The sequence below is a fragment of the Notechis scutatus genome, chromosome 1 (genome assembly GCF_049901735.1).
Source record: "Notechis scutatus isolate UNSWTSFEM ecotype Mainland chromosome 1, rNotScu1.2, whole genome shotgun sequence".
Taxonomy (NCBI): Eukaryota; Metazoa; Chordata; class Lepidosauria; order Squamata; family Elapidae; genus Notechis; species Notechis scutatus.
The window spans coordinates 306,048,209-306,064,709 of NC_142009.1; positions in this window are offsets into that span (position 1 = coordinate 306,048,209).

The following is a 16,501-nucleotide window of genomic DNA, read 5'->3' on the forward strand; positions in this document are numbered from 1 at the left end:
TATCCATCAGTCACACACTTTTTGTTACAAATTGCTTACCTTTTTAATTGCACTGCTGTTTTACAGCTTAGTCAGATAATTACAGATAATTACACATCTTTACATAATACTTGTCAGTCATTTTGAGAATTGTACCTCAGACTGCAGATATTTAATTTACTGATTGCAGTTCTCTGAAAGAGGAGCACAGGAATACATAAAACAATAGAACAATACAGATTTTATACATAATAATAGTTAAGGCAACCAACCATAGGATAAAAATACTTCTAAAATAAATTTGATATGTAGCCTATTTTGGAACACCTTAGTAGTGGTTCTCAGAAACTTCCAAAAATAGTTACCAACTGCAATTTTAATGTGACAAAAATCTACTATGATTACTTTTGTCATGTAATCCTTTTTTCCTTTTAGTCATTAAAAATCTACTAATTTCTTGAGTCCTCCTGGCATGCCAATTCAAAATTAGATCAATCTTTTACTTGGAAAAGTTAGGAAAGCTTACACTGAGCTATAGTTTGCTTTAGCCATTGTTGAATAAACAATCTTAGCTGGATTTAGCACAGTATTCTAAGTCATATGCCGTGATTTACAAAACACATTGGGCAGCACTCATCTAAAAGATCATGTTATGATTTGTGGAATCATAGATTCAAAAATCTAACTGCAACAAGTGCAAATAAGCAAAATGACAAAAAAAAAAATCTCCCCCGCTCCCCCCAAAAAAGCTTAATTTTGCCTAACTCTGCAAATGTAGTCAACTTTTCAGTTTATGCATATATTCATAGCAGCTACAGTACATTTTAAACTCACCTGGATCCATGATAGACACATAAAATCACGGCTGGTCATTAAAATCCCATGAAAGCTACAATTCCAAACTGATGGTACTTCTAACAAATGTGTGTAATACCTGCTTTGATCTCCAGAAAGTACTTTGGAGGGAATGAGAGTGCAAATATTCAAAGTGCTGATTATATCCTATAAAGCAGTGATCCCCAACCTTTTTTATGCCGCGGCCCGGTACCGGCATTAGCTGGGCGCCGCGGCCCGGTACCGGCATCAGCTGGGCGCCGCCATCTTTTTTTGATGAAAAAGTGCTTCCGGTGACCTCACCGGAAGCACTTTTTCATCAAAAAGATGGCGCGCAGCGCTTCGTGAGCTTTTCCGGTAGAAATGGCTTTCTACCCGGAAAAGCTCACCGAAGCGCTGCGCCGCCATCTTTTGATGAAAAAGTGCTTCCAGTGAGCTTTCTACCCGGAAAAGCTCACCGGAAGCACTTTTTCATCAAAAAAAGATGGCGGCGCCCAGCAAGCCAGCGGCCCGGTAGGACTTGTTCCGCGGACCGGTACCGGTCCGTGGACCGGTGGTTGGGGACCCCTGCTATAAAGCTATAAGTGACATAGGGCCAACCTACTTGCAAAGCCACCTCTCTCCCATTGATCCTGCTTGTCTCACCAGATTTCACAGAGGGGCATATTCCAGATCCCCTTCTATCATGTCATCTGGATGAACACAGGCGATAGGTCTCTTGAATAGCAGCACCTGCCTTACAGAACAGTATTCCTCTGTTCTGTTCTCTGACCCTGACCCTCTTAGCCTGCAGTCAAGCTTTGAAGACCCGGCTGTTTCCTTAGGCATTTGGCCCAAGGCTTACTGTTGGTATGTTTTTTCTGATTGGGATATATTACTTACCTAGGATGCTATAATAAGTCATTGCTTGTAACTGTTGTTTTAATCCTTGTATATCACTCACAAACACTAATATGAAATTAGTGGCCATATAAATAATATAATTACCTAGGGCCTGCAACACCTTTTCATAGTCACATCTTTAACAGATTTGCATGGCTAGTATAAACAGAAATTCAGAAATAATTTAATGGCGTTCTTTTCAAGTTAATGCATTTTGTTTAAGACTGCAGTTTCACTCTTGCTGGTAATCAAGTCAATCTATCACACTGTATTTCTTTAAAATCTGTTTTATCTTCATTCTAAACCTATTTCTTTTATTTCATATTGAACTTCATATCATCCAGTTTTGTGAGATAATGTGGTAGGAAACAAAATATGAGAGATCATGATTATAACAATACATGCTGGTCAGTTCAAATTTGATGAGACCTTCTAGTGTAGGGCTAATAAGTACACTGCTCAAAAAAATAAAGGGAACACAAAAATAAGACATCCTAGATCTGAATGAATAAAATATTCTTAGTAAATACTTTGTTCATTACATAGTTGAATGCAGTGACAACAAAATCACACAAAAATTATCAATGGAAATCAAATTTAGCATGGAGGTCTGCATTTGGAGTTACTCTCAAAATTAAAGTGGAAAAAAACACTACAGGCTGATCCAACTTTGATGTAATGTCCTTAAAACACGTCAAAATGAGGCTCAGTAGTGTGTGTGTGGCCTCCACGTGCCTGTATGACCTCCCTACAATGCCTGGGCATGCTCCTGATGAGGTGGCATATGGTCTCCTGAGGGATCTCCTCCCACATCTGGACTAAAGCATCCCCCAACTCCTGGACAGTCTGTGGTCCAACGTGGCATTGCTGGATGGAGCGAGACATGATGTCCCAGATGTGCTCAATTGGATTCAGGTCTGGGGAACGGGTGGGCCAGTCCATAGCATCAATGCCTTCATCTTGCAGGAACTGCTGACACACTCCAGCCACATGAGGTCTAGCATTGTCTCACATTAGGAGGAACCCAGGGCCAACCGCACCAGCATATGGTCTCACAAGGGGTCTGAGGATCTCATCTCGGTACCTAATGGCAGTCAGGCTACCTCTGGCGAGCACATGGAGGGCTGTGCGGCCCCCTAAAGAAATGCCACCCCACACCATTACTGACCCACTGCCAAACCGGTCATGCTGGAGGATGTTGCAGGCAGAACATTCTCCATGGCATATCCAGACCCTGTCACGTCTGTCACATGTGCTTAGTGTGAACCTGCTTTCATCTGTGAAGAGCACAGGGTGCCACTGGCAAATTTGCCAATCTTGGTGTTCTCTGGCAAATGCCAAACGTCCTGCACGGTGTTGGGCTGTAAGCACAACCCCCACCTGTGGATGTCGGGCCCTCATACCACCCTCATGGAGTCTGTTTCTGACCGTTTGAGCAGCCACATGCACATTTGTGGCCTGCTGGAGGTCATTTTGCAGAGCTCTGGAAGTGCTCCTCCTGTCCCTCCTTGCACAAAGGCAGAGGTAGCAGTCCTGATGCTGGGTTGTTGCCCTCCTACAGCCTCCTCCACCTCTCCTGATGTACTGGCCTGTCTCCTGGTAGCGCCTCCATGCTCTGGACACTACACTGACAGACACAGCAAACCTTCTTGCCACAGCTCGCATTGATGTGCCATCCTGGATAAGCTGCACTACCTGAGCCACTTGTGTGGGTTGTAGACTCCGTTTCATGCTACCACTAGAATGACAGCACCGCCAGCATTCAAAAGTGACCAAACCATCAGCCAGAAAGCATAGGAACTGAGAAGTGGTCTGTGGTCACCACCTGCAGAACCATTCCTTTATTGGGGATGTCTTGCTAACTGCCTATGCTTTCCACCTGTTGTCTATTCCATTTGCACAACAGCATGTGAAATTGATTGTCAATCAGTGTTGCTACCTAAGTGGACAGTTTGATTTCACAGAAGTGTGATTGACTTGGAGTTACATTGTGTTGTTTAAGTGTTCCCTTTATTTTTTTGAGCAGTGTATATTGCCATGAAATACCTAAAAGAAATAGAACTCAAGAATAACTTGTAATTTTGTCTGCAATCCAACTCTACAATTTAGTTATAATGCAGGGTTGTCAAACTCCTAGCCTGCGGGCCAGATGCGTCATGTGCTGGCCACACCAACACCCATTTTACTGAAGGGGAAAAAAGTCCTGATACATCACGTGATGCCACCATGACAATGTGAGTTTGATTTATAATGGAACTGCAATGGTTGATATAGATTCCACTTACTCAAACAACTTTTAAATTATAAATAGATATATATTATATGGTACTTTTTCTAACTTGAACAGCTTTTCAGCATTGCAAAAATTTCTATCAATCCCTATGGTGGACATTTAAAAAAAACTGCTAAAAAGATACTTTTAACAGATGCCTTACTTTTGATTTAATCAAAAGAATCTAAGTGGCTTGAGGATGCTGTTTTCAGTGTTCTAGAATCAAATTAATATGTAATTTCTGAATGTAGATATAAGGGCAACATAACAAATTAAAAAGGAGATATTTAAATATGCTTTTGTTTCCATTGTAGTAAACCTTTTTAAAGAAAGAAGGAAAATAATATAAAGGAAGAGCGAAAAATATAAAAATAAATAAATAGTTTCCTTAAGTATTCATCCACTGAAATTGAAGAGGATCTCCAATTATTGATCACTTTGCTAATTCAGAGGAAGGTCATTATGCTGATGCAACAGTATAAAGGATGGGTTTTATATCATATCATTTTTTAGATATATTTATTGTTTACATATAAATATTGAATGCAATGTAATTGTCCTGGCATTCCAATTACCATAAAACAAAAGTGGAAACAGAATAACATATATACCATTTTAAACAGTGCTAGTGTTGTACAATAATTTCTGACCATCATATTCTAATATGTCAATTTATTTATCATTCTAATACTTACATTCCTATATCAATATTAAAAATAATTTTTTCCAATAAATTTTTATTGTTTTCCACCAGTACAAATCTTAGTTACTTTTTCAACAGTATTGACATCCACATATATTATCTTATACTTTAACGTCTATTTGTACCTATCTTAATCTATATTATCTTTGTTTATCATTAATCATCAATACATATTGCCTTTATATTAGTTATTATTATACATCCTTAATATTGTCTTCTTTTAACATCTGTTCATACTATCCTTAATACATATTATCCTTATTTGTCATTAATCATTAATACATGTTACCTTTACAGTACACTTATTATTGTACATCTTTGATCCTTCTGTCTATCCTATTATATCTTGTGTATCACTTTCTTGAGAATTCTTATTTAATCATCTTTTCTAATTCTTATCTCTCTTTTTCTAGCCACATGTACCAGCTATGCCAAATTGGGTAGTATTCTGATTCTTCTTTCTCTCTCATTTTAAGTGTGAGCATGTCCATTTCAGCACAGTCTGCTATTTTTTGTATAATTAACTCTTCAGTTGGGGTCCTCTGCTCTTTCCATATTTGCGCATAAGCTATTCTGGCCACTGTCAATATGTGTAAAATTAAATATTTTATCTTCTTCGGATATTGTTTTTGAATAATCCCAAGTAGATAGATTTCCAGTTTGAATTTAATTTGGCATCCAATAGTTTCTTGTGTCCAATTCCTAATTTTATTCCAATAGGTCCTGGCCTGAGGGCATAGCCATCACATGTGATAGTAGGTACCATTAACTTGTTGGCATTTCCAACATTTTGGATTGGCATTCAGATATATCTTGGCTAATCTTGTCAGGGCTAAATGCCACCGATAGAACATTTTATATAAATTTTCCTTGTATGTTGCAGCCATTGTTAATTTATAATTTATGCTCCATAATTTTTCCCATTCACCTAAATTTATATTGTAACTGAAATTCCATGCCCATGCTATCATCATATTTTTTACTTTCTTCTTCCATTCTGAAATCGGGGCAAGTATCTATAAGCTTTGGATATAAATTTTTGTTCTGGTCCAATTAATATCTTATTCAATTGATTTTGTTCAATATCAAACTCAAATTCTTCTGAATCTGTTTTGTATCTGTTTTGAATTTGGAGATATGGCCACTAATCAATTGTAATTCCTTGTTCTTTAATTCTTGATTTGATTTTAGTCTCCCTTGGGCATCTAATAGATCCTTGTATTTTATCATTTTACCTAAATCTAATCTGTTTGAATGTATCATGGCCTCCATGGTTGACAACCAGCACAGTATTCTTGTGTAGTGTTTCTTTTTTATTTTTCTCCATGTTTCTAGTAACGAATCTCTTATTTGATGTCTATTAAAATAAGCTTGTTTTGCCCTTTTTCTCCCATAGATAGGCATGCCAATCTTCATGGAGGTCATGACCTTCTATCGTTTTTTGTTTTTTTTTAAAAAAACAATTTTATTGATTTTCTACGAACAAAATAAACAAAACATAAAAACATCAACTCTCTTATATACATACAGTGTGTCGGTTGGTTCATCAGTTTTGTGCATTCATTTCGTAGTCTCAATTACAGTTACATTACATAATAGCTCATATTGTCAATCCAAACTTATATATCCTAATATCGCTATTAGAAAATCATTTGACTATACTTTTAATCATTCATACTTATGAGATAACAATACTTTAAACAGTTTATTCTATGACAAATCATATAATCATACCAGATCTATCCTAAAAACACTTCATAGATATGATATCAAATATCAAAAGAGAAAGAAAAAACAAAGATATTCCTTGCTGTCTAACATTCTAAATATTCTATTATTGTACTTTGTCATCCAACCATTGATAGAAAAGATCCCAAATTTCATAAAATTGTTTATCCTCTTGCTCTCTAATTTCAAATGTCAATCTACTCATCTCAGCACATTCCAATATTTTCTTAATAATTTCTTCCTGCGATGGTATTTTCTCATTTTTCCAATTTTTAGCAAATACAATCCTAGCCGCTGTTAATACATTTACAATCAAATATTTCAAGTCTTTACTGTATGTATCTGGTAAGATTCCCAATAAAAAGAACTCCGGTTTCAAATCTATACGTTTCTTTGTCATTTTTTCCAACCACATGCGAATTTTAGTCCAATATTTTCTAGCATCCTCACAAGTCCACCACATATGGTAATATGAGCCAGGTATCTGATGACATTTCCAACATTTTTCAGATTTATTCTTGAACATTCTTGCTATTCTTGTCGGGGGAAAGTGCCACCTGTAAAACATCTTATACAAATTTTCTTTATATGCTGTTGACATTGTCATTTTATAATTTTGAGACCACAATTTTTGCCATTTCTCTAGATCAATCCCATATCCAAAATTCTTCCCCCAAACAATCATAGTTTCTTTAACTTGTTCTTCCTCTAGCTTAATTCCCAATAAATAACCGTATAATTTTTTAATCACCTTCTCATCAGTACCTGTCAAAATCTTATCTAGATCAGTCTGTTTATCATAAAATCCCTGTTTTAGAATCTTCATCATACCTTAAATGTATTTGCGCATAAGAAAACCAATTCATCTTTATACCTTGTTCCTCTAAATTTTGTATCGATTTAAGTTCACCCTTTTCATCCAATAGTTCCCCATATCTAACTGTTTGTTCCTTCTTATAAATTATAGGATAGGAAAATGCTTCAATAGTCGATAACCAAACTGGAATTTTCAAATAACATTGTCTTTTTATCTTCTCCCAGTTTAACCACAAAGACTCCCGTATATAATGTCTTCTAAAATAACCCTGTGTTTTAGTTCCCTTATACCATAAAAAAGCGTGCCAACCCAACAGCAAATCATGACCTTCTAGTGTCAACAATCTAGTCTTTCTTAATGTTATCCATTCCTTGACCCACATCAAATTTGCAGCTTGGTAGTACAATTCCCAATTGGGCAGGCCAAAACCTCCTCTAATTCTAGCATCTTGCAAAAGCTTTAGCTTTATTCTCGCTTTCTTACCTTGCCATATATACTTCAGCATAATTTTATTTAAATCTTCAAAATAGTCTTTTCCGAGCCTAATTGGTATTGTTTGAAACAAAAATAGGATTCTGGGTAGAATATTCATCTTGATTGTTGAAATTCTCCCTATTAATGACAATTGTAAATTTTCCCATTTCTTCAAATCTAAAGCTATCTGTTGTTTAAGTTTAATATAATTATTCTCTTTTAATGTGCTACATCTTGCTGTCAAGTATATCCCCAGATACTTGACCTTATTCGTAACTTGGATTTTCAACAGGTCTGCCAGTTCTTCTCTTTGTCTTAGTAGCATGTTCTTTGTCAAAATCTTTGTTTTGTCTTTATTTATTTTCAAACCAGCCACCTCACCATATATCTCTATCTTTTCCAATAACTTTGGAGCTGTTTCTAACGGATCTTCCAAAATAAAAGCTAAGTCATCAGCAAAGGCTTGCAGTTTAAATTCTTCCTTTTTAATTTTCATTCCTTTTATGCTTTTATCATCTCTAATATTTCTATTCAACACTTCCAAAGTCAATACAAATAGCAAAGGAGATAGGGGACATCCTTGTCTTGTGCCTTTTCTTATATTAATAAAGTCTGTAAGTTCTCCCTCCATCATTACCTTTGCTGTCTGCTTATTGTATATGGCTTCTATTGCTTGAATAAATTTTCTGGCAAAACCCATCTGTTCCAATAATAATAACATAAATCTCCAGTTCACATTATCAAATGCCTTTTGAGCATCTAGGAATATCAAAGCCATTTGCTTTTCAGGGTGTGCCTCATAGTATTCCAAAGTATCCAGGATTACTCTCATATTGTCTCTAATTTGTCTCTTTGGCAGAAATCCATTTTGGTCTGGATGAATGAAATTATTTAAGTATTTTTAAGTCTTTCTGCTAAAATTGAAGCAAAGATTTTATAGTCTGCATTTAATAAAGAAATAGGTCTATAGTTCTTAATTTGCAGTGGATCAGCCTCTTCTTTTGGAATAAGTGTGATATAAGCCTCTGACCATGTTTTGGGTATCATCTTCTTTGACATAGCTTCATTCATAACTTCTAGCAATGGAATGCTCAATGATTCTTGTAATGTTTTATAAAATTCTGCCGGAAGCCCATCTGGACCTGGTGCTTTCCCATTATTTTGTTTCTTGAGTGCTTCAATTAGTTCCATCATTGTTATGTTGCTTTCTAGCATTTCTTCAGTCTCTTTAGATATCTTAGATAGGTTAGCATTCTGTAGATACTGTTTGACTTTTTCCTCATCAATATTCTCTTGTTTATATAGTTGCCCATAGAAGTCTCGAATAATTTCCTTTTTCTCCTTATTACCAGAACAAACTTGGCCTTGGTCATCTATTAACTTCAATATTTTTCTTGATTGACCTTCTATTGTTAATATTCGTTTATCACTTAGTTTAACCCAATTTTTAATCCAATTCAATATTGCTGCTTGGTAATATAGTTCCCAGTCCAGTAGTCCAAAACCACCTCTGCTTTTACTGTCTTGCACATTTTTAATTTTATGCGTGGTTTCTTACCCAGCCAGATGAATTTTGTTATTTTATTTAATTCATTAAAGACTTTCCCTAATTTTATTGGGATCATCTGAAATAAATACATTTATTTAGGTAGGGTATTCATTTTCAATATTGCTACTCTGCCGAGTATTCATAATTGTAGTTTCACCCATGTTTCTAATTCTTTCCTAATCTGTCCGATTAATTTGGTGTAATTATCTTCTTTTAGTGATGAGCACCTGGCAGATAGCCATATTCCTAAATATTTTTTTCCCACTCTGTAGTCTTAATTTATTTTTTAACTCTATTTTTGATTTGCTGTGCAGTTTTTGATTATCAATTTGGTTTTATTTTTATTTTTAATCTTGCCACTCCCCCAAATTTTTCTATATCTTGTAATAATATTGGTCCACTATCCATTGGATCTTCTACAATGAATCCAAAGTCATCCACAAAGGCCTGGACCTTGTATTCTTCATTTCTAATTTTTATACCTTTTATTCCTGAGTTTCATCTGACTGCAGTAAGAAGTACCTCTAATGATAGGATAAAAAGCAGAGGTGATAGTGGGCATCCTTGTCTCACTCCTTTGCCTATGTCGAAATTGTCCGTATGTTCGCCATTCATTAATATACTTGCTATTTGAGTAGAATATATAGCTTGTAATGTTCTTACTATATTAGTTCCGAAATTCATTCTCATTATTTTAGCATGAATTCCCAATTAAGGGTGTCGAAAGCTTTTTGTGCATCTAGGAAAATCATTGTTGCCTGTTTTTCCAAATGTTCTTCGTAGCATTCTATTGAATTCAAAACTATTCTAATATTTTTAATTTGTCTGTTTGGTAAAAAGCCATTCTGATTGGAATAGATAATTTCACTTAGGATTGGTTTCAGTCTTTCTGCCATAATTGTCATAAATATTTTGTAATCTGTATTCAGTAAGGAGATTGTCTATAATTTGAAATTTCTTGTTGATCGGTACCCTCCTTCAGAATTAGGGTGACATATGCCTCAGACCAGTATTTTGGTAATTTTGCTTTTAGTAATGCCTCATTGTAGATCTCTAATAATATTAATTCAAATGTTTCATACATCTCTTTATATATTTCACTAGGAAACCCATCTGGTCCCAGAATTTTGTTGTTTTTTTGCTTTTCTATTGCTCTTTTAAGCTCCGTTGGTGTCATTTCTCCATTTATTATTTCTTTTTGTTCTTCTGAAATTGAATTCAAACCGTTTTCCTCTAAATAGTGTATTATCTTTTCTTCCAAAATTTCTTCTTGTTTGTATAGCTCACCAAAACAGCTTAACGCGATGTGTTTTTTTCCCCTTCATTTGGCAACAGTTATTTCCTTCTTTGTCTTTCAGTTGTTGGATTTTTTTTCCTTTTCTACTTTTAGTTTATGGGCTAGCCATCTATCTGGTTTGCTAACTGATTCAAAAAAGTTTTGTCTTATAGATTTTAGGTTTCGTGCTCTTTCTTCTAGGAATGTTAAGTTTAATTTATGTCTAGTCTTCATTCTTTCTTATTTCCAATTCATTTTTCATTTCTGTATATATTCTTTTTCTTTTAGGGCTTGTGTGTTTAGTGTCCATCTCATTTTCTGTTTTCTTTGTCTTTTCCAGGTGATTTTTAATGGATTGTGGTCTGCCCACATATTGGGCATTATTTCTACTTTGGATATTACATTTCTAATTGTCTTATTTGTCCACACCATATTGATTCGGGACCATGATTGGTGGGGGTTTGAATAGAATGTATACTCTTTTTCATTTGGGTGTCTTTTCTGCCATATATCCTCTAGATTAGTTTCTTGTACAAAGTCAAAGAATGGTTTTGGTAGACAGTTCTTTTTTCTTTTTCGTTCTTTGCCAATATAATCTTTTTCACTATCCACTATGTCATTAAAATCCCCGACCAAGCATATATTAGCCTGTCCTGTCTCCACTATTTTATCATATAATTTTTGGTAGAACGTTTTTTTGATTCACATTCAGTGCATATATTCCCACTAACAATACTTGTTTTTGCAATATCTCCAATTGTACCATTAGGATTCTGCCCCGTTCTTCTGCGTAAATTTGTTTTGCATCCATTCCTTTTTTATATACATAGCTATCCCTCTTTTCTTTTGATTTGCCAATGCTACATACAATTCTCCTAATTGGGGAATTCCAAATATTTACTCTGATTTTTTTGGATATCCACTTCTTGAAGGCATATAATATCAACATTCTGTTTTGTTAATGTTAACATTTGCCTTCGCTTGGTCGGGGAATTCAATCTATTGATATTTAGTGAAAGTAATCTAATTTCTTCTTCCATCTTATTAATAATGTCTGTCTTGGTCTTCTATTGGTCCTTGCTTCTCTCTATTCACAGTCCTTCTCTTCTTGGTCCATCTCTTTCTTCTTTATCTCCTCTTACTTTCCAGTTCTTCCTTACTGCTTGTTTCTTCTTCTACTCCTGCTAGCTGTTCATACAATTCCTATGCTTTATCGATGGTATCGATTAATATTCTTCTCTCCTGCCAGGTCACAAGCATTCCATCCAGCACCAACCATCTGAACCAAATACACTGTTTGTTTAGGAGTGATGCTAAAAATTTATACTTTTTTCTAAGTTCCCTCACACGTCTTGGAATTTGTTTTAAAGTCACTATTTCTTTGTCCTTAAATGCCATCAGTTTGTCTTTTGTCATCTTGTAGACAATATCTCTCATGTTTTTCTGTGCAAATCTTACATGCACCTCCCTTGGCAACTTGTTCCTTATGTACCCTGTAGACCTCATCTAATTCTCTTTTAATTTCTTGCTGGTCTCGCTCTAATGCTTCTGTGATTACTTGTGCCATCGTGGCTCCTAGATCTTCTTCTTTGGTTTCTTGCATGTTTTGGAATCGCAAATAGAATGCTGCGTGCTCCAACTCAAGTTGAATTATTGAGTCTTCTAGGTCTCTGTTCATTTCCATCACTCTCCTGTCCATTGCTTCCATTTCCTTTTCTGTTTGTTCCACTTTTACCTCTATGCTCTTAATTTTCTGTTCGTTCTTTTCCAGTGTTTGTTGTATTGTTTCTATTTTTCCAACAAGTTTCTGGATGTTGCCCTTCATCTCCCCAATTTCTGTCTTCAAATCAATGTGATTTGCTGACATTTTCTCTTGCACTTTCAACATCGTTTCCTGGATAGATATCAGAGTCGGTTGCATTGTTTGCACACTTGCAGTTACTCACTTTATCCACAGCCAGCATTTCTTCTATTGTTTTCTGTCCCAGGGATGTGATGGATATCAATGAATTTGAAATTGGTTTCTTTCCTTTTAAGGTGGTTGTTATGGTTGTCATATTTCTTACTTTATTATATAATTCTTCCCAATTTACCATCCACAATTTCTATCCACTTTATCATTGTTTCTGTGTGTACTATTTCAGGTTGTTGGACTAGTTTTTCTCTAGCAAATGGTCTGAGGTTTTACGTTATTAATACTGCAAAGCAATAGTGGAATATTAAATTCCAAGGAAGAATCTACTAAAAAAGTTATTCTAAAAGTTTTCTATGATTCTTAAATATTCTTCAATTCCTTATTAATACTTAGTTCATTAGTTCTGATATTCACAATTAATCAGTTCCTTCTACTAAACGTGTTAAACATGAATCATTCTTGTTCCAAATTCCCAAAATTAATTAACTAGTTAATCAGATAATATATTATACACTTAGATCTCAAACAATTCATTAATCTAAATCAACAATTCATTTAACATTCAACAGTAGCACTTATTCAACTTTTTCTTTTCTTTCTTTCTACAGATCTAGTGCTGCGTTCCTAGTAATGAGTCTTTTGCTTTGTCACCCACTATTGCATCAGCTGCTTTCTGAAATCAAGATGATCGTCTCATTATTCAGTCCAACTTAGTCCAACTTTTAGCTGTATCTTCTTTCTTCTGATCATCTTATATCCTCTATCGTTAGTCCCATTCTCTCCGTCTTTCAGTCTCTCTCTCTGATACTCAAAGTCCAATGCAACGCTACTAGGTAACACAATCCCTTCGGCTTTAGCGTCTTATTTTAAATCCAATGCTCTCCCTGCCGGATCACTGTTTCTCCGCTGGGCTTCCACCCACACTCCGAGACTTACAGTTCTGCCGATCTGCTCTCAGTTCGCTCCTCACCAAAAATCACTCTTTGCCTCTACACTATCGTTTTTAGTTTAGTTGAATGTCAGTACTGCTGTCGCTATTTTTCCTTCCTTATACGAAGTGCTCACTGTGGCTTCAGTCAGCTTCTAATGGTCGATCACTCACTCGAGCTTTCCGAGCTTTCCCTACAGCGCAGCAGTCACTTTCCGTCCGCTTCCACCTTAGGCTTCCTCGGATTTTGACTGATCCCTCCAAGATCTGTGTGCCCCTTGAGAGGCCACCAGACGCGCAGATTGGGGCTGAAAAGCCGGAGACCGCTTTTTCCTCATCACACCACCGCAGCGCCGCAACCGGAAGTCCTCTTTTATAAAATGGAAGAAGAAGTTAAAGAGACAATGACAGTATGGGCCAAAAAATTTGGATATAATATAGATTTGGATAAATGTCTAAAGCTTTAGGATAGAAACCGGAAACTGACAATGGCCACATCATATAAGGAATATCTCGTCTTACCCGCTTATCTTAGAACCACCGCAGCTAAGCCTCTCATGCTCCATCACTTGCTACTGACTTCTTCTGCAGCTGCTTGCTGTCCACGTGGCCAGATGCCACATTGCACTGGTGCCACCACTCACAGGATACCACGTGACCTATCACATCATTGCATGCACGAGCGGTGGCATCGGCACAGCATGTGGTGTCCTGCCGCAAGCAATAGCACTGGTGTGATGCACCATATGTCCTGTTGCAAGTGACACACAACATGGCATCCGTCTGTGAGCAGTGGCACTGGCTCGATGTGCCATGTGGCATCCAGCCAGAAGCGGCTGCAAAAGTAGAGTAGTGGTGCAACAGGTGTTGGGGTGTGGAAGGCCTGACTTGCAATGATCCTAAGGTAAGCAAATGTGGGGCGCCCCAGACAGCTCCTGACTTCTTCTAGCTTTTTATGCTAGGGTACAACCAGAGAATGGGACAGAGTGGGCGTGATCTTAACTAGGGATTATTTGGGGGAGGGGCTTATATTAGGTGCACATGTAAAAAATTCAAGCTAGGGCTTATTTTTGGCATGTCTTATTTTGGGGGGAAACATGGTATTTCTTGCTGCTCACAAGAAATGAGTACTACCACATCTCTTTATGTACAGTTGTTTGCCAGGTTGACAGTTGAATGAATCATAGGTATGCTGAGGGAATCAGTTTACCTTTTTAGTTAACATGTGCTGGAAAACTAATCTCTGTATAAATATTAAGAACTAGAATCAATTTCATCTAAAATAGTCTGCTATCTTGGATAAATATTATCATGTAATAATTGTAGTCAGAAATTGAGAGGATTGATCCTTGCAAAACTTAATAGTTAGAACAACATAACAGGGGAGGTTGATAGTTTATAAAGCATAATCAGATAACGTGATTGAGGGATCTTGGAGTCTTAGTGAACAACCAGCTAACTATGAGCCAGCAGTGTGCAGCAGCAGCCCGAAAAACTAATGCAATCCTAAATGGCATTAATAGAGGGATACAATCGAGATCAAGTGAGGTACTAATACCACTCTATAAAGCCTTAGTAAGACCACACCTAGAGTATGCATCCAGTTTTGGTCACCACATTATAAAAAAGATGTTGAGACTCTTGAAAAAGTACAGAGAAGAGCAACCAGGATGATTAGGGGACTGGAGACTAAGGCATATGAAGAACGGTTACAGGAACTGGGCTTGGCTAGTCTAATGAAGAGGACCAGGGGAGACATCATAGCAGTCTTCCAATATTTGAGGGGCTGCCACAGAGAGGAAGGGGTCAATCTATTTTCTAAAGCGCCTGTAGGCCAGACAAGGAATAATGGATGGAAACTGAACAAGGAGAGATTTAACCAGGAAATAAGGAGAAACTTTCTGACAGTGAGAACAATCAACCAATGGAACAGCTTGCCCTCGGAAGTTGTGGGAGCACCATCACTTGAGACCTTCAAGAAGAGGTTGGACTGCCATTTGTCAGAAATGGTGTAGGGTCTCCCGCTTGGGTGGGGGTTGGACTAGTTGACCTACAAGGTCCCTTCCAACTCTGATTATCTGTTAACGTATACTAAGGATAATGAAATTAAGGCAGTGTTCATGCCTCTTGAAACATAGTTCCAATGGACTTTCCCAGTGATCACTCAATAATTACTGCTAAAGTATGAAACGTCATAGTTGGAGGAGTTACACAATGCATGTTAGAGCTATGTGTTCTAAGCTGTAGAACTACTTACAAAGAAATATTTGTGTGATACAAAGTGTCTTGTGTAAACAATTCAATTCAACATTCTGACTCCAGAATGTCTCTGGACATTCACACTAGCTCTTATACAATAAAACAAGAGATCCCTTTTCCATACTGGAAGTTCCTGAGCCCATTTTAGGTAAATAGTGTCTCTAACATGAGCTCAATATTGCATTATCTCAAATCCAGTGACCTTCATCATCTAGCCACTCCATGTTCAAGGATATCTACCCTCACATCCCTTGCTCAAACATTGTGGGAGTGCTTGAACAAACAGGCCAGTGACTACTTCTGAAATTCATGAGATCACCATTTCCTGCACTTTTACCCTGTTAACTAACAGGCTGCCCCTGGCACAACCTTGCATCTAAATCTTCACTCTTATTTCGCTAGCTAGTACAAGAATAGATTTGAAAGATTCCTCTTTTGAGATTAGAGTCCAATCACACTTGGCCAATAAATAATTCTATTCTATTCTATTTCTAATGGTTGACATGCTCAAAGGCACTTAAATATTGCTTATAACACAGAACATAAAGAAAAACAGAGCTGTTCCATTGTCTCTGTTCAGGAATCTCTGCTATTCACTCTGTTCTCCTTAATAATCATGCATTCCACTATTTACCAATATTTTATCCAAGTAAGAGGTGGTAAGAACTGGAATTTAAGCTTTCTTGTTCTCACCTTTGTCTTATTATGTGTTTTGATTATTGAGTTGGAAATTTGAGCTAAGAATTAGAATTACGTGATATTACTGTTTATAACATACTCTGGAAGAAGATTGCGATTGAAATAACATATATTTCTATTTCAAAATTATGGAAGATAACTAAAAAGTTAGAATCTTCCTGAAGTCAAATTCAGCTCCTGGGGGAC